A 24,459-nucleotide genomic window follows, 5' to 3' on the forward strand; every position below is an offset into this window, starting at 1 on the left:
TGGGCAGACAGAAGAGATTTGAGGAGAGTGTTAGGGGAAGTTGGGGTAGGGTCCCCCTTCCCGTTTAGGGTAAGTGTAATCTTTAATCCCCATCACCTTTCTCACCCATTCCCCACCCACCCACCTCCCTTCTGGGACAGACCACCAGTTTGTTCTCTATATTTGAGTCTGTTTCTTGCTCTCTCTCTCTCTCTCTCACTCTCACTTTCGCCTTTGCTCATGTTTTGTTTCTTAAATTCCACATATGAGTGAAATCATATGGTATTTGTCTTTCTCTGACTGACTTATTTCATTTAGCATTCTACTCTAGCTCTATCCATGTTACAAATGGCAGATTTTATCCTTTTTTATGGCTGAATAATATACCATTGTATATGTATACCACATCTTCTTTATCCATTCATCTATTGGTGGACACTTGGGCTGCTTCCATAGTTTAGCTATTGTAAATACTGCTGCAATAAACAGGGGCACATGTATCTCTTTGAATTAGTGTTTTTGTATTTTTTTGGTAAATACCAAGTAGTGTGATTACTGGATCATAGGGTAGATTTATTTTTAATATTTTGAGAAACCTCCATATTGTTTTTCACAGTAGCTGCAACAGTTTGCATTCCCACCAGGAATGCATGAGGGTTCCTTTTTCTCCACATCCTCACCAACGCTTGTTGTTTCTTGTGTTTTGATTTTAGCCATTCTGACAGGTATGAGGTGTTATCTCTTTGTACTTGTGATTTGTATTTCCCTGACGATAAGTGATGTTGAACATCTTTTCATGTGTCTGTTGGCCATCTGGATATCTTCTTTGGAGAATATCTGTTCATGTCTTCTGCCCATTTAAACAAATAATTTGTTTTTTGGATGTTCTATCAGTTCTTTATATAGTTTGGATACTCATCCTTTTTTTGATATGGCATTTGCAAATATCTTCTCCCATTCACTAGGGTGCTTTTTAGTTTTGTTGTTTCCTTCACTGTTCAGAAACTTCATTTTGATATAATCCCAATAGAGGGCTTACTTTGGCTGCACATGTACTAAAATTGGAACAATGCAGAGATTAGCATGGCCCCTTTGCAAGGATGACGCACAGATTAATGTATAGTCCTAATAGTTTATTTGTGCTTTTATTTCTCTTACCTCAGGAGACATATCTAGAAAAGTGTTTCTACAGACTATTTCAGAGAAATTGCCTGTGTTCTCTTCAAGGGTTTTTATGATTTCAGATCTCACATTTATGCCTTTAATCCATTTTGAGTTTATTTTTGTGTATGGTCTAGTTTCATTTTGCTTTTTGTTTTTGTTTTTGTTTCTGTTTTTGTTTCTGTTTTTTGCAGGTAGGTGCCTAGTCTTCCCAGCACTATTTGTTGAAACGACTATCTTTTTCCCCGTTGTATATTCTTTCCTCCTTTGTTGAAGAATAATTAATCATATAGTTGTGGTTTACTTCCAGTTTTCTATTCTGTTGATCTATGTCTATTTTTATGCTGGTACCATACTGTTATAATTACTACCACTTTGTAATATAACTTGAAGTCTGGAATTGTGATACCTCCAGTTTGTTTTTTGTTTTGTTTTGTTTTGTTTTGTTTTCAAGATTTCTTTGGCTATTCAAGGTCTTGTGGTGCCATACAAATTTTAGGATTGTTTGTTCCAGTTCTGTGAAGAATGCTGTTGGTATTTTGATAGGGGTTGCATTAAATTGTATATTGCTTTGGGTAGATAGTATAGACATTTTAACCGTATTTATTCTTCCATCCCATGAAGATTGAATGTCTTTCCATTTCTTTGCATTGTCTTAAATTTCTTTCATCAGTATCTTATAGTTTTCAGAATACAAATCTTTCACCTCTTTGGTTAAGTTTATTTCTAGATATTTTATTGTTTTGGGCACAATTATAAATGGGATTATTATCTGAATTTCACTTTCTGCTGCTTCATTATTAGTCTTTAGGGATGCAACCAATTTCTGTACATTGCTTTTGTATCCAGTGACCTTACTGAATTAATTTATTAGTTCTGGTAGGCTTTTGGTGGAGTCTTTAGGGTTTTCTATAGATATATAGTCATCTGCAAGTAGAGTTTTACTTCTTCCTTACCAATTTGGATGCCTTTTATTTCTTTATGTTGTCTGATTGCTGTGGCTAAGACTTCCAGTATTTTGTTGAATGAAAGTGGTGAGAGTGGACATCTTTGTCTTGTACCTGACTTTAGGGGAAAAGCTCTCAGTTTTTCATCATTAAGTATGTTACCTGTGGATTCTTCATACAAAGCCTTTATTATGTTGAGGTATGTTCCCTCTAGACCTATTTTACAGAGGGTTGTTTTTTTTTATCATGAATAGATGTTGTACTAAAGTCTGAATAGTCTTGAAGAAGCTGCCTCAATTCTGTTCTCTAACTTTCATGTAAGCACCTGTCATTTGTGGAATCTAACATAGAAAACAGTTGTCAAGGGATTCTAAGAAATATTTTCCAGAATTCCTAACTCTTAGAGGAGCACAGAAGTGGGAAGCTGAATTGTCAGTAGACAGTCTAACGTAGTTCATTATTTTAGGTACTGAGGATCCATATATACCATTTTACTCACATTTAGTTTCCAAACAATGATGGTGATGATATAATGCTTATACCTAATGTGCTGTGACTATCTCTCTTACAAAGATGCCTTACCATCTAAGACCCAAAGTCTTATCAGTCATTTTTCTTGTCTGTATGATGGTCATCCTTTTTCTTTTTCAGTCATGATCCCCCGTTAATATCCTATAAATTAAAAACAAAATATAAGGTTAACTATCATCAACTCATCCTATATGGAAGAGCACAGGAAGGGAAGAGAGGAGAAGAAAGAAACTAGCAAGTATACATATATACAGATTAAACCAAGGGGAAAATATGCCTAGCTGTTAAGATCTTGTTTCTTAACTGGTGGTCAGTTGGTTCTTTATCTGATGACTCAAGCCTTTACTCTTAGGTGTGTGAATTAATAGTGGTCCTGACTTAATGGTATTGCTGTAGTCTTCCCTTAACTTCTACTATGTAACATCAAAGTATTAAGGGACACCATATTCAGAATAAGTGTTAAGTTCATTGAGCAACTGCTACCCCCTCCATGATGGGACAATATAATCAACTGTTATTGAGTGACTGGCTAGTGCCCCTGAAAAACAGTGCCATATTATGAACTTAGCATTGGTCACAGTTTTAGGTAGATTCTGCAATCACCAGCAGGAGAGGCCAGATTTGCCTTGGTGAGAAGTCCCTGTTGTAGAGCCTATGCATAACTTCCATCTCTGCCACCATGGCCATTTTGTTTATGAGTCCATTGAACAAAGACTGGGGTAGTTAGTTGATGAATAGACTGAAAGATATCTAGTCTTTTGTCAGTGGTTCCCATTGGCTAAACCTAACCAAAAACCAGAGACTGAGGCAGCCTGGTGATGTAGCTCGCACTAGTCAGAGGAGGAGGAGAAAGATGGAAAGAGGATCTGGAGAAGGAAACAAAAGCTACGTGGTGTGTTCTCCACTGTTGTATGTCAGGTAAGATCTCTGCTTACCAGATCTAGACAAATTTTTTTTTTATTTTTTAAAGGATTTGTGGGCATGTTTTATTGTTATTATCATTATCATTATTATTGCTACTGTTTTTTAAAAGATTTTATTTATTTATTTGACAGAGATCACAAGTAGGCAGAGAGGCAGGCAGAGAGAGAGGAAGGGAAGCAGACTCCCTGCTGAGCAGAGAGCCCGATGAGCTAGATCCCAGGGCCCTGGGATCATGACCTGAGCTGAATGCAGAGGCTTTAACTCACTGAGCCACCCAGGCACCCCATCATCACTGCTATTTTTAAATAAACTCTATACCCAGCATGGGGCTTGAACTCATGACCCCATGATAAAGAGTCACAGGCTCTACTGACTAAGCCATCCAGGCCTCCCAACTTTTTTTTTTTTTTTTTTTTTTCCGTTAAGGCTTTTATAGACACTTGTCTTACTTCTATGGAGATCATGAACAATTAGTCAATGACAAGGATGCCTATAGCTCAGACCATCCTGATTAACATACAAGACGTGTATCCTATTTCCCTAACCATGACAATACTGTCTCAGGTATTTATATGTTGCCCTTTAGCCCCTGCCACCCTGAGATCCCATTTTTCCCATTGAGATCAAGAAGTCTCAAAAAATGCCTAGCACATACAGTATGCTCAGTAAATCCTGTTAACTGCATACAGATTTTGTGAGTTATATATTGTTATCTCCTGTGTATGTATTTTGTTGGAGTCAACTGCCTTATCTTTCTGGCTGTATTTTATCAGTTCTCTCCTCTAGATCTTAGAATGATTCCCTAATGCCTAATATCAGTCTTAGACAGATGTATTACTTTCAAGTCCAAAAGCTTAGTTGTTGGATGACCTAAGCATCGACTCATAGGAGAAGCAGCACCTGCAATGTTCTTCAATGCCTCCATCTCAGAAGTTATATTTTCAGCTGTGAAAAGTGCGAATTTTTTCATGTCTCTGACAAAATCAGAACTTAGAGGATGTGGAAAGGTGGCAGGAAAATAAACATAAGACTAAAGGAGTCCTGAGACTTGGGTTCAAACTTAGTTCTGCCCTTTGGGCACCTATATTTGCTTCCTAGGCTGTTGTAGCAAATGACCGTAAAATGGCTTAAAACAGAATTTTGTTCTATATGGCAAGGTATGTGGTGATTGGAGGGTATGGGATGGGGGAAGTCCCTGATGGGCAGTTCCCGATTGGGAAGTTCCTGGGTGGAGAGTTTCAGTTTCCTGGCGGTGAGGTGGAGGCTGTAGTGAGGGTGGCGGGAAAGTCCACCATCTTGGAGAGGATTGGGGGGAAGATCTGCCATTTTGGAGCCCCAGTTTACCAGCTGGCCCACAACTTAGCTCCATCACAAGGCCCAGTGAGGGAAAGTGCCAATGGTGGGGGTTGGAAGGGCTGGTATAAGAGGAGAGAAGCAAGTCTAAGGAGTATCTTACCCAGGGGTAACAGAAGGGAATGGGAAGAGGTGACATCTGAGAAGATACAGGAAGTTCTTGTTTGTTTATTTAAGATTTTATTTCTTTATTTGAGAGAGAGAGACAGCACACATGCGAGCACAAGTCAGAGAAAAAGAATCTCAAGCAGGTTCCATGCCCAGCACGGAGCCCAATGTGGGGCTCAGTCCTAGAACCCTGGTATCATGATGGGAGCCAAAGGCAGACACTTAACCCACTGAGCCACCCAAGTGCCCCTGATACAGGAAGTTCTTTGGTAGAACATAGTGGTGCTGGACATCAGTGGGTCATCTAAATGGAAATGACTTTCAGATTTTGGGGAAGACAGGAGCATGGAAGGAGACTTTTTAAGGTCAGGGTTAGAGAGAGGAACTGGATGTCCTCTCCAGGAAGTGGGAGGTATAGTAAGCTGTTGAGTTCACTGAGGGCCTGAATGCAGAGCCAGCAGAGCACCGAGTCCTAATGCCGTGACCCTCAGGTGATTGCCTGTGGCTTGATGATTTGGATTATCTACAACCAGTATAGTTGTGATTAGCAGGAAGATCTTAAAGGTCCAAAAAGCTCTAAAAAATCTATATGACTCTACTAGATAATCTTCTCCAAGCCCCCAGATAACAGCTATTTTATGACCCTGGCTGGCGCCAAGGACTTGAGGTAAGAGAGGAACAGGGGAAGACCTACCTGTACTCTTCCTTGGTACTTTGATTTCTTCTGTCATTCTCTTGGAAGCAGAATAATTTCTAGAGCTGTTCTCTTAGCTGGTAACAGGATCGTATAACCACCCAACATTAACTCAGCCAATGATTAAAAGTTGGAATTTTCAGTCTCTTGAAATTTTCAGTCTCTCGGCCTTTCCTCTTAATATAATTCTTTCATTTTAAACAAAGTTTCAGCATTTTCTCCAGAGGTAGCTAAATGACATAAGCACTGCGTTAATACTGGCAGACCCAACATTAGAGCTCAAGAAAGGGTCACCCACATGGGAAGATTTCAGGAGTGCCTGAAAGATCCTGGTGTTCAAAGCTATCTAGCTCCTTTCCTTACAGCATGATTCCTTCTGTCTTCATTATTTAAAAAAAAAAAAGTACCCTTTTAAAAATATTGAAGTATAGTTGACACACAATGTTAGTTTCAGGTGTACAACGTAGTGATTCAACAACTCCATATGTTATGCTATGTTCATCACAAGTGTAGCTTTCATCTGTCACCACACAACACTATTATAATACCACTGACTCTATTCCCTATGCTATACCTTTCATCTCTATGACTTCCATAACGGGAAGCCTGTGCCTCCCACCCCCTCTTCACTCATTTTGCCCATCCCTTCCATCTTCCTCTGTCAACCATCAGTTTGTTCTCTGTATTTATGGGTCTGTCTCTGCTTTGTTTGGTCATTTGTTTTTGTTTTTTTTTAAAGAGTTTATTTATTTATTTGACAGAGAGAGACGGTGAGAGAGGGAACACAAACAGGGGGAAGTGGGAGAGGGAGAAGCAGGCTTCCCACCAAGCAGGCGGATGTGGGGCTCAATTCCAGGACCCTGGGATCATGACCTGAGCTGAAGACAGCCGCTTAATGACTGAGCCACCCAGGCGTCCCTGGTCATTTTTTTTTTTTTTTATTCCACATAGAAGTGAGATCATATGGTATTTATCTTTCTCTGACTTATTTCACTCTAGATCCATCCATGTTGTCACAAATGACAAGATATCATTCTTTTATGGCTGAGTAATATGCCATTGTAGGTATATACACACACATATATATGTGTATATGTGTATATATGCATATGTGTGTATATATATATATATATGTATATACACATCTTCTTCATCCATTCATCTGTGGATGGACACTTGGGCTGCTTCCATATCTTGGCTGTTGTTAATAATGCTGCAGTAAACATAGGGGTGCGTGTATCTCTTTGAATTAGTGTTTTTGTATCCTTTGGATAAATACTGAGTAGTGAAATCCTGAATCATATGGTAGTTCTATTTTTCATTTTTTGAGGAAACGCCATTCCATTTTCCATAGTGGCTGCACCAATTTGCATTCCCACGAGAAATGCATGAGGGTTCCTTTTTCTCCATCTCCTCATCAACACTTGTTCTTTCTTGTCTTTTTGATTCTGGCCATTCTGACAGGTGTGAGATGATATCTCATTGTGGTTCTGATTTGCATTCCCTGATGATTAGTGATATTGAGCATCTTTTCATGTGTTTCTTGGCTATCTATATATCTTCTTTGGAAAAATGTCTGTTCAGGTCCTCTGCCCATTTTTTATTTGGATTGGGGGGGGCGTTGAGTTCTTCGTTATTAACTATTTACTATCCTATTTATTTTCCAATTATTAACTATTAACTATCCAATAAGTATCAAGTATCTGCTGTGTAACAGCCTAAGGAGCACTGTGCATTTGAGTTGTCGGTGCCAAGTGCTTTGGTTGGTTGGTTTGTGTGTTTGTTTCAACTGGGTTACTAGTCTGCTGGAGAGGCTTTCCATCTATTTGGCAGATAGCTGAGGACATCACAGAGAAGAATGGAATCTTTCTGGGGGAGAGATAGGAGCAAAAAGGCCTTCTTTGTGTCACCTGACCTGTAGAGAGTTTAAACAACCATTAAAAAAAAAGTTTGAAATTGTACTTCTAGAAGTGAAAACACAAATCTAGAATGAAAGTACACTGAATGGGATTAATAGAAGCTTAGACATTGTAGGAGAAAAGATTAGGAAACTTGAATACACAGCAATAGAAACTATCCAAAATAAAACAGAGAAGGGGGAAAGACTAAAAGAAAGAGAAAGAGAACAATATTAGAGATCCCTGAGCTATCATCAAGTGGCCTAATATACATATAATTGGAGTCCTAGAAAGAGGGGATATATGAGAGAGGCAAAAAAAATATTTGAAGATACACTATTTTAAAAATCATATCTTTTTTTAAAAGATTTTATTTGTGGGGCGCCTGGGTGGCTCAGTGGTTAAGCTGCTGCCTTTGGCTCAGGTCATGATCTCAGGGTCCTGGGATCGAGTCCCGCATCAGGCTCTCTGCTCAGCAGGGAGCCTGCTTCCTCCTCTCTCTCTCTCTCTGCCTGCCTCTCTGCCTACATGTGATTTCTCTCTGTCAAATAAATAAATAAAATTTAAAAAAAAAGATTTTATTTGTGTATTTGAGAGAGAAAGAGAAAGCACGAGTGGCAGGCAGAGGGAGAGGGACCCTGGGATCACAACCTGATCCAAAGGCAGACACTTAACCCACTGAGCCACCCAGGCACCCCTAAAAATTGTATCTTAAAGTATATTTCATTGAACTTCATTTTTTGGTACACAGAAACACTGTTGATTTTTGTATTTTGTTTTTGCATATTCTTGTGGAAATCATTCCCACCATCAATGGGTGAGAAGTCCACTTGCTTGAAAACCCATTAGTATTTGGTATGGTCCTTGGCTGTCCTGTAAACAGCTCTCTCATATAGAGCCAGTCACCTTTTAAGTGACAAATCTAGCATCTTTTTCTCATTTGCATGCTACCTGATTTTATACATCACCGAATATCATTGATCTCTCCTCCTTCTTACAGATTATATCTCTTTTTCACTTTTCCTCCTAGCTCACCAATTGCTTCTACTAAGTCTGCTCTCTCTTCTAGCTGTCCTATCAGAGTAACTATTCCAACTTCCTGGGAGGATGGTGGGAAGCCTGGCAGGGTCAGGTGGGCATAGCAGGATAGGTGGGTGGGTATGAGCTGTACAAGTTCCCCGGGGGTTGGTCTGGAAGAACATCTCAGACTTGACTATGTTACATGTGAATGCAAATCCCTAGTGAAGAATTTTAGGCAGCTCATCCTTGGTAAGAGCTCCCTTGTTCCTCTCATTAGGGTCTGAGTATCCTATCTGCAGCTGAAGAAGCTACATTTTTTGTGTCCTCAAATTCGTACTGAAATTATTAAAAGAATGTATAAATAGGAACAAATTATATCAGCATAGGAAGTCCATGATCAGCATTAACTGTATATTAGAAACCAGGAAAAACTTTTGCTAACAACAGAACCTAGGACTTGGCTTGAAAAGGCCACTGGAGATAGAGTCATGATTCTTCCCACTGAGAGAAAGCACCTTATCTGGGAAGACTTTACTGCCTGTGAGATCAGTGTTATCTCTACTCTTAGAGATAAGAGTTTGGGAAGGAAGAAGTTGAGGGTGGGTTGAAGGGCCATTTGATATCACACCTTACTGTTTTCATTGACCTTTGGCATTGGATATCCGCCCTTACTGGAAGCACATCAGATGTTTTCAGTTGTCTGAAATGGGTAGAGGAAACAGAGATTTGGATACTCTGTGGAGAAAGCATTCTTTTCTAAGGTAACACATCCATCACAACTCAGCAGTTAAGCACTGGGCCCATTCTGGTTTAGCTTCCCTTCTCACTCTACCTGTGCTCATGGCTCTCAGAGCTGGTCATCGCCAGGTTCATGGAGTCTGTGCCACCATTCATAAGTTTGCTGGCCTCCATCAATAGACTTTTCTCTTGCTTTCCATGGTTTTCTACCTTCTATTTGGCTTTCCACTTTGGCTTATTGATAACCTTTTTGCTTTTCAGCTTCAGTCGTTCTTTTTTTAAACTAGAGCAGCAAAGAATCAGCCTGGGCCACAATGCCAATAGCACTGAAAGTCATCCTAAGCTTTCCATTCTAACTATTAAATGCTGGTACCCCAGGCCCTCGAGTTTCCATAGCTCTGTCTCCCTTATTTGGGAGTTTCCACACCCTATGGATAAGGTCATTGAGAAAATGCGCAAACACCTTTTCTGCTAAGCCTGACCTGTAATGCTGTAATGCTGTGTAATGCTGTGTTCAGCTAGCACTACCTACCACCTTTACCCTACTCTTTCGTGCTCTGTCAGTTGAGGCTACAGGCAGTAAGCATGAGAGAGCGCTATTGTTAGTCCATATTGGAAAAGCCTCCCATACACATACCTGGAGAATTTATCAGTGGGTACATACTTCATAGCAAGCTACAGCCAAGGTATTACGTTTCACCATTTATCAGATAGATTTCCTCTCAATTCAGCTTTCAGATAGAACACAGTTACTAATCCTTCAAATTGTACCATTATGTAAAGAGCTAGGTAGTATTAACAATACCCCAGCTAAAAACAAACAAACAAACAAACAAACAATATCCCAGGCTAAGCAGGATACCAAGACCATGAACTACCACATCCCTGTGCCCTGCTTCTCAATTGGTTTAAGAGTGTGAGAATTTTCTCTCTTCCTTTGCAATGCCCCTTATGGCTTTTTCCCCCCTCACAAGAGAGGTCCAGTTTCAACTTAATATTCCAGGATCAGGTTGTTAATACATTCTGCTAAAGTGATTGTTTTTTTTTTTTTTAAGACTTTATTTATTTATTTGACAGACAGAGATCACAAGTAGGCCGAGAGGCAGGAAGAGAGAGAAGAGGAAGCAGGCTCCCCGCTGAGGAGAGAGCCCAATGTGGGGCTCCATCCCGGACCCTGGGATCATGACTGAGCCAAAGGCAGAGGTTTTAACCCACTGAGCTACCCAGGCACCCCTAAAGTGTTGTTCTTAACTGATTTCTGGTGGTACCCACTGAACCTTAGTTCCCAGGAAACAGTCAAATGTGATTATGAAATGATGACAGAAATCTTTTCTAGGCATGTGATTTTTTTTTTTTTTAAAGATTTTATTTATTTTTCAGAGACAGAGGGAGAGAGCGCGAGCGAGCACAGGCAGACAGAGAGGCAGGCAGAGGCAGAGGGAGAAGCAGGCTCCCTGCCAAGCAAGGAGCCCGATGTGGGACTCGATCCCAGGACCCTGGGATCATGACCTGAGCAGAAGGCAGCTGCTTAACCAACTGAGCCACCCAGGCGTCCCTAGGCATGTGATTTTTATTTATTTTTTGACAAGTGCATTCCCTCTAATTTTGCAGTGGCTTTACTGAACTAACATGTGACTGGGTATAATCTTAAATCAGCTTTACCTAGTGTATCAGTTTGGGACCCAACAGGAAAGAGATGGAATACTTAAACTCAGATTATAGGAGGGTTTATTTACAAAGAGACCATTACAAAGATGTGTGCAAGAAGGAGCAGAACCACAAGAAAGGATTGTGCAAGAACCTGCCGCGGTAAGCAGAGAACTACTACTACTCGTAGGCTTGAAGGGACAAGATGTGAGAGAACCCAGGAGGAAAGTCAGATAAAGACCTCAGTACACTGACCTCAGTCTTCTTGGACACTCTGATCTCTTTGTGGTTCCCCCTGGGAGAACCCAACTAGATGAGCTTGAGGGCATGGGAGACTGTAATCCACAGGTTTGGGCTCCTAGGATCCAGAGCCAGGAGGTGGAGAGTGGATCTAGAGGGGCAAACTGAAGGTATCTGACGCACACAGGAAGTCTAGGATTAAAACTAAATTAGTTCCTTGATACACTTTGCAAATGATGTTCCAGAGATAATGATGTCCCTCAGGCACACTGACACCTCCAAGCAAAACTTTTTACTCACTGTGTTCTCTTTTAAGCGTGGAAAGACAACAGAGTTCTGGTGACCCTAAAGTAGCCTCTTGAATTGATTCAGTTAGATGGTGATAAAGATTATTTCCTCTTTTCTCAGATTACCTGTGTCTGGTAATATATACTCTACTCAGCTAACACAGGCTTGGGCTCCCTGCAAAGGGGAAATGAGGAGGAGGGAAGGGTGAAAAGGAAGGCTATGTATAAGGAGGTGGGAGCATCTCAGATGGGAGTGATAGCAGTGAAGAAAGAGTCATGGAAATCTGTGAACCAAGACCCTTGGGCATCTGAACTTAAGTGACTGGTCCCAGCCGTGGCCTGCCTCAGCATGATGGCCAGTGGGGACATTCTTGCTGGCTTTGACTTCTTTGGACCTTCCTAGAGTTTGGAAATTGGAGAACTTTGCTCATATGACTTCATTGTGCTGAGATACTTAGGAAGAGGAGAGATGGGTGAGCCTGGCCCAGGTAAGGTACAGCATAGGAAAAAGGGAGCTCAGATTCTGAAGCTAGGCTGCCTGAGTTTGCTTTCTGTCTATACTCCTTAATAGCTTCCATGACCTTGGGAGAGTTACTTAACTTTTCTGTTTTCCAGTTCCCACCTCTGTAAAATGGAAAAAGTAACAGTAACCACCTCAAGAATTCTAAGGAGGAGTCAGTGAGTTACTCTTTGTAAAGTTCGGAAGAAGAGCCCAGCACATAGAAAGACAGTTAATATGTTCAATCAAACTGCAATAGCTCTACTTGCTGGGCATCTTGGCTCAGGTCCTGCCCACCACGGAGTGTTGAGGGTGGTGGTGTTTTCTTTCCAGTCTGTCAGTGCACATCTGTTTGACGATGCAGGGATAGAGGTTTGTGTGATTTTTTTTTTTTAAGATTTTATTTATTTATTTGAAAGACAGAGATCACAAGTAGGTAGAGAGTCAGGCAGAGAGAGAGGAGGAAGCAGGCTCCTGGCTGAGCAGGGAGCCCGATGCGGGGCTTGATTCCAGGACCTGGGATCATGACCTGAGCCGAAGGCAGAGGCTTGAACCCACTGAGCCACCCAGGTGCCCTGGTTCGTGTGATTTTTATGGAAGAATGGTTAAAGCTGTCTCTGAGAATAGGCCCTTTTCTGAATCTGGAAGCTAAATAATCCCTTGTCCCTATGGAACAAGGGAGAAAAAGTGAGTCTCAAGAGACTCTTCTAATGTCACTAGCGTCCCCTTCCATGGTAGGAGATTACTGAGATTACTGATTACTAGTCCAGGTTGGGTAGGCCTATTCTGACTTGCTCCTCCTTGGCAAGGTTTGATCTGGCCTTTTTTACCATTGCCACAATATTGTTTAGTGTCCCCTGGCTGAATAATTTTCCTCATTGATTAGCAGAAAGTTTTTCCTCAGGCCAGGTTAAGCTCTGGGAATTGATACACATGAGATGTAGTAATTTTTGTAACTTAGTTTTTGGGTGCTTGTCAGGGGGAACCTACAGCCTTTCACCAGAGCGAGAAGTTTCTGCAAAACACATGCTGGCTTGTTCAAGAAGATCCTGATGGGCCTGTTTGGGTGAGGTGTTGAGAATGCACGGAAGCAAGAGACACAATTTTAGGAATGTGACCTTGTGTCAAGACAATTACTAGATGGAAAGCAACTCTCTTCACTAACTGATCTAAAGGGCTATTTGATGTATAGATCTTAGTTACTTGAAAGTGAATCATAATTTATTGAGTTGCACTTCCAGGAATAGGTAAAATCTTGAGAATAAACTATTTTTCAAAACTGTACTATTTGATAGACTTAAATATTTGAGAGAATCTGGGTTTGGCTCTTGATTCAATGCAGGGCCTGGTTCTTGTAGCCTTTACAAGAGAAGTCTAGCATATAGTACTTATTTCTAGCTTTATTAGTAAGATCAATGATATAAAATACTTTTTTTTTAAAGATTTTATTTATTTATTTGACAGACAGAGATCACAAGTAGGCAGAGAGGCAGGCAGAGAGAGAGGAAGGGAAGCAGGCTCCCTGCTGAGTAGAGAGCCCAATGTGGGGCTTAATCCCAGGACCCTGGGATCATGACCTGAGCTAAAAGCAGAGGCTTTAACCCACTGAGCCACCCAGGCACCCCTAAAATATTTTCAAAAGAGAGAAAATATCCATTTAAAATATGCTGTCAGTAATGTATGGGATATTGATGCCAGTATTAGAGGGAGCTGGGTTGGTGAAAACAAACGTCTTATTCTGAGGTTAGTCAGGGAGCCATGAGGTGAGAACCATATGACTGTACTTCTTATTAGTAGCCTCAGATAAAATAGAAGGGAGTGAGATTTCATTAGAGATAAGTGGAAAAAAATGTAGTATTCAGACTAAGCTGGACTCTCCCTGGGAATCCTCAAGAAGAAAATGGCCATCTCTCCGTTCTTGAGGACTTCAGCTTAGTCTGACACTTTGGGATGGGTAGCAAGGTCGCCAGAGGGTTGTTCTTGCTTTAAGTCTCAGACATTCATGACCGGAGCTTCATCTGCCCCCATGGAGCCCTGCTTGCTGATCCTCACTCTGTACCTTCTCTTTTTAGCTTAAGCTGCTTACTTCCTAGCACCTGCATCGTGGATTCCCAGAGGGCACTGGCCTTGTCTGTCTTCACCTGTTTGGTGCTCTTGATCCTGGTTCACCACTTTCTGAAAAAGGTTCTTTGGTAAAAAACTAACAAGATGTCTGAAGTCCTTTAAAAACTCCTGCCTGAAGCTCTGGATGAAATGATGAGTGAGGCTTCGCAACTTCCCTTTTTCTCCGTTGACAGCTCCTGGACTGTGTCTTAAACCACTCCCCTGCACCTGCAAACCCAAGGCTCAGGGAGTGAACTGCAGCAACTTTCTGTGCTCAGATCATCAGGTTCTTATAGCCTCGTGTCTCACTGCTAGGGGGCAGGAGGGGTTAAGTTTCAGAGAAGAGTTTCAGGCTGTTTATTGTCAGGCTTATGTCAAAAATGAGAAAAACCATACTCCTGTTAAATGAAATAATCAAAACAAAGAGGCTTGCGGCTGCATTAAGCTAGTGAATTGGCTTGGTGGTCGTATGTGTCTCCCTTACGTCCCTGATACTCACTAGGCTTTTTTCCCTCTAGTCCTCCAGACTTCTTACATCCATTGCTGTCTTTTATTATTCCTTAGAGTTTAAGGGGAGAATTGACTGTCCAGTGTATACTGAACTGGATTCTATATCAGTCATAGTTCATCTAACTAACTATGGCAGGCTCGTGTCCTTTGCTTGTAGGCTTGGGGTGAGAGAGTAACTTCCAGACTCTCTCTGAGTTCCTCTTTTCTGCCTGTTCTCCAGTGGTTGCACAGAAAATGTTCACACACACACTAAAGAAAGAAAGAAAGAAAGAAAGAAAGAAAGAAAGAAAGAAAAAAGAATGATAATTTGGAGAAACAACCAGAGTACAACCTTAATTTTCATACTTCATTTGTTAACAGGATACATTCTGAAAATCAGATTTTATTCACTTCAAGTGAGATGAGTTCACAGTGAGAACAGCTCTGAAATTCAACTCTGACCTATGAAGCTTTTTGTCATTGTTGTTGTTCCTGACACATCCCAATGGAGAACATGCTCTTTTTGTTTTCTTTTCTTTTGAGACCTCTCTTTTAATTTTCTTTCCTTGTCTAATACTTAGATGTGAGGAAAGCAGTTTGTGTATTGATCAAACATGTCTGATACATCAACAGACCATAAGACCGTAAGTAGTTGATCTGTGGCTTAGCCTTTACTTTTGCCCTTGGAGTGGTTGGATATTGGGCAGAGATCCATAGGGGAACATTTTCCTCCTTTTTAAAAATACTTTGGTTAGAGGTGCCTAGGTGGCTTAGTTGATTAAGCGATTAAGCGTCTGCCTTTGGCTCACGTCATGATCTCAGGGTCCTGGGATTGAGCCCTGCCTTGGGCTCCCTGCTCAGCTCTCTGTGTCAAATAAATAAATAAAATATTTTTAAAAATACTTTAATTAGAACAGTCTTAAAAATAAACCTCTTTTAACATTTTTTAAAAAATTTTATTTATTAAACAGAGAGAGAGAGTACAAGCAGTAGGAAGAACAGAGAGGGAGGGAGAAGCAAGCTCCCCACTGAGCAGGAAGCCCGATGTGAGACTTGATCCCCAGACCTCAAGATCACGACCCAAGCAGAAGGCATATGCTTAACCAACTGAGCCGCTCAGGCACCCCAAGAATAAACCTTTTTATCACATCTTAACCGGTACGGAAACTTGAGGAAAAAGAAAAGGAAGTCATGTGACTTGTGTCCTCAGCTTGTACTCTTTTAAACTTCATTCTGTGAGAGCTGTGGGGAAGAGGTGATAGCCAGAGTCTACAGAGCATTTGACCTTCTTCACAGGAATCCGTGTGTTCATCCTCATCCTCTGCCTGCTTCAAACACGGCAGTGCAGTGAGTTTTGGGCATGCAGGATGGGTATTACAATATAGCCCAGGGCCATGTGTTATTAGTTAAAAAGTACATAGGCCCACTATTGATAACAAAGGCATAGAACTAAGATCTGACAATCTCTGCAATTTGCTTCTCTGACAGTTTTCCTCCTTAGAGAAATGTTAAGGTTCTCAGAGGCCCTAGACCACTTATTTTCAAACTGTAGGTTGTGATCCATTGGTGAACTTTGATATCAATTTGTGGATCCAGAAAGAACAAACAAAAAATAAACAAAGAAGGAAAGAAAATAGAATCCACATTGCACACAGTAATAGTAAAGTATTGATTTATGACACTTTTATTTGTATGTGTATATGTATGCCATCTAACCTGTAGACAGTTTTGAAAAACCATATAGACATATGTGGCTCTTTATATATGATTTCTCTGTTTCCCCCTCGTCCCCACTCCATCTCACCTGATTTACTGTTAACATCCTAGGTCAATTCCACCCAGAGTACATGTACTCATGTTTAAAAATCCAACCAGGTAACGGACATCTAGGATTCAGAACTCACATTGCAGTAATGTTCTGATTGGTCCTAGGTATCCTGGAGGGCAGCGTTTTGGGCCTGGGTCTTCAGTTTGTCTTTGGGATCTTTGTCATCAGAATTGATCCTCGATTTAATGTATTTCAGTGGCTGGAGACCAGATCCAGGTATGGGAAACTGAATGTGAGGGCTCTGCTTTTTGAGAATAGCTCTTCTAGACCCCAGAGAAAAGAAATTTGGGATAAACATGAGGAGGTTGTGCTGTGTTTTGTTAATGATGGTAGTAGGAGATCTGGTGGGAGAGGGAAGAGTATACCAGAGTACAACTGAGCATGTATATAGGGGAACTAAACAACTGAGTCCTCTGTCATTTATGAGCAGCTCATAGGGATGAAGGCTGCCTCCATGTGGTCATAGGGAGGCCCACCTCAGTAGTAGCAGCAGGTTCTAATCCTACATGAGATGATCCTGTCTTCCCTTGTGTCCTTCCTGGCTTCACTCTTGTTCACTCTCTCTTTTTTTACTTTCAAAATTTCCTGAATTACACTGTGGCTTTCTCTGATTTTGATATGCCAGCCAAGAATGTCATTTCTTTTTAAATCGTATCTGTTGCTATGGGGGGAGTGAGAGTTCGCGTGGGGGGAGGTATAAAGTAGAGGATGAAAATGTGTATCCAGGGGCACCCAGGGTGGCTCAGTTGGTTAAGCACTGACTCTTGATTTCAGCTCAGGTCATGATCTCAGGGTCCTGAGATCAATCCCTATGATGGGCTCTGTGCTCAGCCAGGAGTCTGCTTGGGATTCTTTCCCTCTGCCCCTCCCCCTGCTTGCACGCTCTCTCTCTCTCAAATAAATAAATAAATCTTTAAAAAAAGAAGAAGGAAAATGTGTGTCCAAGAGATGAGCCAGTATATACATCAATTTGATTCTAAGAAGAGAATTTGATCCCATTAGTAAACAGCATCAGTCTCTTGCTCTTTGATTATTATCTTTGGAAATTGGAATGACATAGGGGTTGAGGAGGAAGTCTCAGAAACATCTCCTTGTGCTAGTAGTGACGAGATGATAGATTTTTAATATATTTAAATGTATTCCTGAACTAGCTTGTGTTTAAATATCCACTGAGTATGTATACTGTATCAGCTGCTCTTGGGATGCTGAGAGCCTAATTCAGAGGCCTGAAATGTAGTTCATTCATAGCACACATGGGCACGTTCATCTCACCAGTTGCCCTGTCATTCTCACTACAGACCTTACCAATCATCCCTTTCTTTGGATGTGTCATGTCCATTCTCTGCTACCTGGGCCTTGTAGTGGGTGGTTCAGAACGTGAGTCATTCTCCTATACCAGTCAGGAGGTAGGTCTTCATCTTGTAATCTGTCAAGAGGCATGAAGATGACACTTATTTTGGAAAAATGGATATGTGTAGGATGTAGAGGGGTAAAACCAATGTGAAAAGGCAAACCCTTTCAAGCATGCCTGATTTCAGAAGGTCAGGTCCAGGCCCTATGTAGACTGAGGGGCAGAAAAGATACAAAAAATAGGCTGAACTACTATTTCATAATGAGGTTTAATGTACTTGTTCTAGAAGCCAGGAGTCCTGGTTTCTGGTCCAGGATATGTTTGTAACTTGCTTTGTGGCCTTAGGCTTGTCACTCTACTTTTCTAGGTCTCAATTTCCTTACTAGTAAAATGGAGGAGAGGTTTTGTGGGATATTCTCCCAAGACTCCTGCTAATGTTACTGCTTTAGGTCTTTATATCCCTTTAGGTAACCTGGTTTTTTGTAAATCATTACAGGTACCACTGCCATGGACACCCAGGCTGTGGCAGGAAGCATGTTTATGGGGTTGGTAAGCACCCTAAGGCCTTTTGATCTTCTTTTCTTTGGGGACCACAAGGTGTGGCAGAAAGCCTGTTGAGAAAAGTATGTTTTCTTTCCAATAAGTCAAATACCTGAGGACAGTATGGGCAGCCAATCACTGATAAAAGAAAACTTAGAAGCTCAAAGAAAACTCTGCATATTGCTTACTCACTTCTGGGTGAGTAAGTACTTATCTGGGTGTACTTAATTTGGATATCCTTAGACAATGATCCAACTTCTTACACAGGAATGTATGGAAATGTCCTGGTCCAAATCTTCTTCAGGGGCTCTGCAGGATGTTAGCTCTATATTCTGGTTTCTCCCTGTGACCCTTGTTTTCCAGTGTTTTTAAGGAGATAATAGCTTGCCTTGCTCAGGGCTAACACAAAAGACTCTCTTTCATAATACTTGTTTGATACATTTGTCTGTATGGAGTAGGTGCTCAATACATGCAACTGACTGATCAGCTCAATGCTAGGGACAATAGCTTGTCAAACTGACACAGAGTTAGTATTGAGGTCTTTCTCTCCCAAGGCCTTGTGGGTGGATTAACTATTTCTGAAATGTTCTTATGGTACTTCCACACACTTCTACCATAGCACTCTACATTTTGCTGAAATTATGTACTATCAGCTTAGTTTCTTCTGCTAGACTCCTAACAGGAGAAGTTTGCCTTATTCATATTAATATCTCTATCATTAAGTGATAAATAACATTATTTTAGCTCAATACTAGATACGGTTTACATAGTTGAGTCTTCATCATTTTATAACATTTTCACAAACATTATTTTTTAAATTGAAGTATAGTTGACATACAGTGTTACAAAAAGCATGGTTTCTTTTGATTCTGTCATCAGCACAGGGCTTTAATCATCTATTTGCAATTAATTTAATAAGTACTTTTCAAGCAATTAATATGTACTCCATAAGGTCATTCATTAAGTATATGGCTTCAGACACTGAGAACATAAAAAGGAATTGTACCATTTCCCTTCTATAGCATTTTAAAATTTAAACGGATGAGACAAACTCATGTGAAAACAGATGAGAACAATGCCAGCCAGAATAAGAGCAGGTGCCAGAAGAAATGAGGTAAACATTGCGAAGCTCTGAGAGCAGAGCTGGGTGCTGGAGAGGCATGCACACTGAAGGGATGTGTCCTGGGGGATGGGGTGGGCCCTCTGGGGCTGGGGAGTTGCACCCTCTTGAAGCTACCAGCAGTGGAGCTACGGGATGCCCTAGGCCTTGTTGATAATGTAGCAGACATCCTGGTCACCTTTTTTTTGGCTGTGTTGTCCTTCCATCAGTGCTGCGCTGTGCTGGCTAGAAGAATTGGTAGACATACAGTATTAATTCCCCCTTTCCAGGTGAAAGTTGGGCTATCCCTCTAGAGTTCAGTGAGTAGTCCTTGAAGTGTGCATATCCTGACCCATGGTGAGCTAAGGGAGAACATGGATAGTAAAAAGGTGGAGACTAAGTCAAGGCTCCAGAGAGAGTCCTTGGCTCCTGGCCTCCTTTTCCTGGGTTATCTCTTTCACCCAGGTCATCCGCTCCTGAGAAGTGGAGGGGTAGAGGAAAAAGTGAAGAAGGGTGGTTTCTGTGATAAGGAGGTACTGTATTTATTGTGATTGGAATATAGATATGTTGTAGGTAGAGGTTTGGCAATGGTCCTTAGTGACCAAAAAATTATGGGCTGCTTCTGACAGAAATAAGGAAGACTGAGATAGGATAGAGTTATCTTGATAAGGTGCGCCTGGATGATTCAGTGGATTAAGCATATGCCTTTGGCTCAGGTCAGGATCCCAGGGGATCGAGCTCCCCATCAGTTTCCCTGCTCAGTGGGGAGCCTGCTTCTCCCTCTCCTCCCTGCTCATGCTCTCTCTCTCTATCTCTGTCTCTTTTAAATAAATAAATAAAAATCTTTTAAAAAAAAAAGTTGCCTTGATAAAACCATGATGCATTTAGATATTGCAAACATGAACTTGCTTACCAAGTTCTGGGATATTATTAGAATGGAATGTAAGGAGTTTGGAAGTCACGACTCCATCCTAACAACAACTGAAAAACTGAACAGTCTGAAAAGCCAACAATACTTCTTGGATCTACAGGAGAGGTGATGAGACAAGGCAAACCATTGCCCCCAAGATCTCTGGGGGGGACCCAGTTGTAGAGGACATCCCCATACTTTTGTGAGTTTTATCTCCAGTAGCTACACCAGGTTCTCATAGTCATATTGGACAAAAAGCCTAATGCTTTGGCAGGGAAAGGGGAAAAGGAACCATTTGAAACCAGAGCACTCTGTGCTTTGTTATTTAACAAAGACTTTCCGCAGGGGAAACTACTTAACCAGAGCCTAACCTTCTGGGGTATTATCAGGGCCTACCCAACCTGGGAGAAGGGAAATACCTAACTCCAGCCCACTCTAGCCATCCTGTCCCACCTAAGGAAGGAGAAGAAAAAAGAAAAAAGAAGAAACAAAAACTAAGAAACACTTGTGAAGTCTACAGTCTGGATGCGTAGGTCACTAAAAGACTGAGACCTAATCACACCTCTATAGCACACTTCCCCTTCCCCTACCCCTTACTACCACATTACTAAAGGTCTATTTGTAGTAGTTCTTTTATGGAAAAATGCATCATATACATATATATACATATATATACATCATTCCTGGCTATCAAGAAGAAACTACAAGGCACACTAAAAGTCAAAAAACAAACTTGAAGACATCCTGCCTGAAGGGTACGTGGACAAAAGGATGAGACCTGAGACCGATACAAAGCGAAGGTAAAGCAAAGCTTTATTTCGTGCCAAGCATGGAGAAACAAACCGACCCGCCAGGGCCACCTCTTACAGAGAAGGCGACCCCTCTCTGCCTTACAGACTAACATTTATAGAGTAAAGGCCATGTGGTTGAGCCTGGCCACACACAGGTGGCCAATGAGATTGTAACACACAGAGAAAGCTGCACAGTCATGCTAGGTCACACACAGGTGGCCAATTGAATTACAATTCACCCCATAGTAGCTATTTGAACTAGTCGGTCACCTTGGTCAGAATTGGCACCCAAAAGGTGGGGCCCACATTCTTTGGTAGTCAGGGAGATAGTGTGTGCACTTTACTGATTGGATGTCCCCACCTGGCCTGACTCATCCTTGCATCTGGGCTCTTTCATCTCTCCCTGACCTGACACGTCCTGGTATCTGGGCTCTTTTATCAGGGGCTGGTCGGCCAATTTTACCAGTTTCCCAGACCAGTTTCTAAGTGAGTTCCTCTAGGGGGCAGGATCAATCTAAGTTCACTGCATAAACAACAAAATGGCTGTTCTACCGAGGTGGGGCTGCTCCGGCTAAGTAGGCCCTTACACTGCCATCTCTGGATATTGGAATTTTCACACTGGGAATTTTAAACAACTACAATTATTATGTAGAGGGCACTAATGGATAAAGTACAAAGTATGCAAGAACAGATGAGCAATGTAAGCAGAGATATAGGAATCCCAAGGGGGGGGGGTGAGAAATGCTACAGATCAAAAAACACTATAACAGAAATGAAGAATGCCTTTGATGAGCTTATTAGTAGATGGGACACAGATAAGGAAAGTATTTCTGAGCTTGAAGATATATCAGTAGAAACCTTTAAAACTGAAAGCAAAGGGAACAAAGACTAAAGAAGAAGAAGAAGAAATAGAATATCCAAGAATTTCAGGATAACTACCAAAGATGTAACATACACATTATGGAATACCAGAAAGAAGAAAAAAGAATAAATGAAATATTTGAAACAATAATGGCTGAGAATTTTCCTAAATTGATGTCAGACACCAAACCACAGATGCAGAAAGCTCAGAGAACACCAAACAGGATAAATGCCCCCCAGAATTACACCTAGACATATCATTTCAAATCACAGAAAGGCAAAAATTAAAGAAAAAATACTGAAAGAAGCCAGCAGGGGGAAAAAATTATCCTTAAGCTAAAATTACTACTTACAAAACACACAAAAAAGATTTGAGGAACTAGAATGTTTGGTTCTCTAAAGCAAAAGGTATGTGTATTAGTGGGGGATACATGGGTAAATGAAAAGAGTTCTGGGAGATGAGGTTGAAAGATCTTTAAAACCCTTGTATGAAATGCTAGGAATTTAGATTTTGATTGTCAGAATTTTGAACACTGGCATGTTAAAATGTTTTTTCCAAAGATCATTCTGGTAGCCACCTGGATGTCAGGGAGATCAATAACCACATTGCTTAATGGCCCAAGTGAGACATGATGAGAGCTGTTACTAGGTGGTTGTGAGTATGGAGATGCACTAGACCAAGGAGAATCAACAGGATTGGTCACTGCGAGAGAGGAGGGAAGGGTGATGAGGAAGGGAAAGGACTTCTTTCTGGTTTTGGCAAGTGGGTCTAAGGGTTACCATTCATTCACTGTGAAGAACAGGACTAGTTTCAGGAATAGGAGGAAAGAGGAGCAATTATGGCTTAATTCAGTTGGATATGTTGACTTGGAGGTACCTAGGAGACCACCATGTGAAGCTGTTCACAAGCCCACTGGGAGTCTGTGGTTCAGGAGAAAAATCAGAGCTGTACATAGATTTGGAAATTATCATTAAGTGATTTGTTCACTATACAGGTAGATGTTCAGGTGCTAGCTGTTTAATAGTTACTATGCCAAATTAAGAGATGTTACCCTCCTGTGTTTGGAGGTTATAATCAGAACTCTTGAAAAAATAATCCTTTTGATGTACTATTAAAGATGAATTATAAATTGGAGAGATCATGGTCTAGCATAGTTTTGATTCCTATGTTCTTGTGACAGTTCAATGAATGTCATTGTAAGCACAATTTTAAGTAAATGAAAGTGAAAATTGCTAATTTTTGTTAAATGATGAATTGTCTTTATATCACTAAACTTCCCTAAAAATTTAATAATAAACTCTTCTTCCTGCTCATGTCTGCCTTCAAAGCTGCAATTGACTTTTTGCCTAAAGTCACTTACTGAGTGCCATTAGCATTTGGAATCTGAAAGAGATAATGTTTTTGTCCAAGTCATTTATACTAAGTAAGTCTGGAGTGACTGCAGACCAAGATGGACACAGAAGAGGCTCCAGAACGTCCCTTCTCCCATAGATGTGCCGACTGTACACGTGGAGTAATTCCCTCGGAGATGTAAGGACCCATTTTATATTTTTATATTTTAGCCAGAGGCTTCCTTTGAGGTTAAACAATAACCTTGTTGTTTAACCCTTAAACTTTCCCTGCTCCCCTTCCCCCAAGGGACTTACTTAAAAACAAGTCCCAGAAACCAGCTCAAATACAAGGGTGGGTCAGGCCAGGTAGAGACATCTGATCAGTGGGGGGATGCATACTGTCTCCCTAGCTACATACCAAGGAGTATGGGCCCCGCCCTTTGGGAGCCTTTTGGGCACCAATCCTAACCAAGGTGATAGGCTGGGTCAAATGTTTACTATAGGGTAAATTGTAATTCAGTTGGACACCTAGCATCACTGTGCAGCTTTCTCTGTGTGTTACAATTTCATGGCCACCCGTGCATGGCAGGCCCAACCGCATGGCCTTGCCCTTAAAAGCTAGTCCGTAAAGGACAGCGGGGCTGCCCCTCTCTGTAAGAGGCACTGGCCGGTCAGTTTGATTCTTGATGCTTTGCTTGACCTTGGCTTTGTATCAGTCTCGCTCCTTTAATCACAGACCCGTTCGGGGGGCATAACAGGAGAGAAATCCAGAAACTAGTGGCTGACTGACTGCTACATATCATTCAACAGAGAAAATGATGAAGTTTTGGAATATAACTGAGGTCTGGAGCTAACAACCAAGAAAGAATTCTTGAGATGTCTTTGGTGCAAAATGGTGGTTTATTAAAGCACCGGGAAGGACGGAAAGAACAGCTGTGCCTGGGTTGTGACAGGTGGCTCATTATGTACTATGGGGTTGGGAAAGGTAGGGAAAAAGAGATTTCAAAAGAACTTTCATATGCTAAAGAGGACCTACAAGATAAGGGAGGCCTTGCCATTGCCAAGTTAAGGTTGTTTTTCTGCTCTAGCAAATCATTAACATTAAGATAGTTGGGAGATTCCTGGAAAA

General features: G+C 41.2%; 1 non-coding gene across 1 annotated transcript; it reads left to right on the forward strand.

Annotated features, from left to right (window-relative positions):
* Positions 1 to 1,010: 1,010 nt before the first annotated feature.
* Positions 1,011 to 1,114, forward strand: LOC123388381. Its single transcript, XR_006602936.1, has one exon. It is a non-coding gene; the product is annotated as a U6 spliceosomal RNA (small nuclear RNA).
* The last annotated feature ends 23,345 nt before the right edge of the window (positions 1,115 to 24,459 follow it).

This window comes from Mustela putorius, unplaced genomic scaffold (genome assembly GCF_011764305.1).
Source record: "Mustela putorius furo isolate JIRA1106 unplaced genomic scaffold, ASM1176430v1.1 tig00003898_pilon_pilon_pilon, whole genome shotgun sequence".
Classification (NCBI taxonomy): Eukaryota; Metazoa; Chordata; class Mammalia; order Carnivora; family Mustelidae; genus Mustela; species Mustela putorius.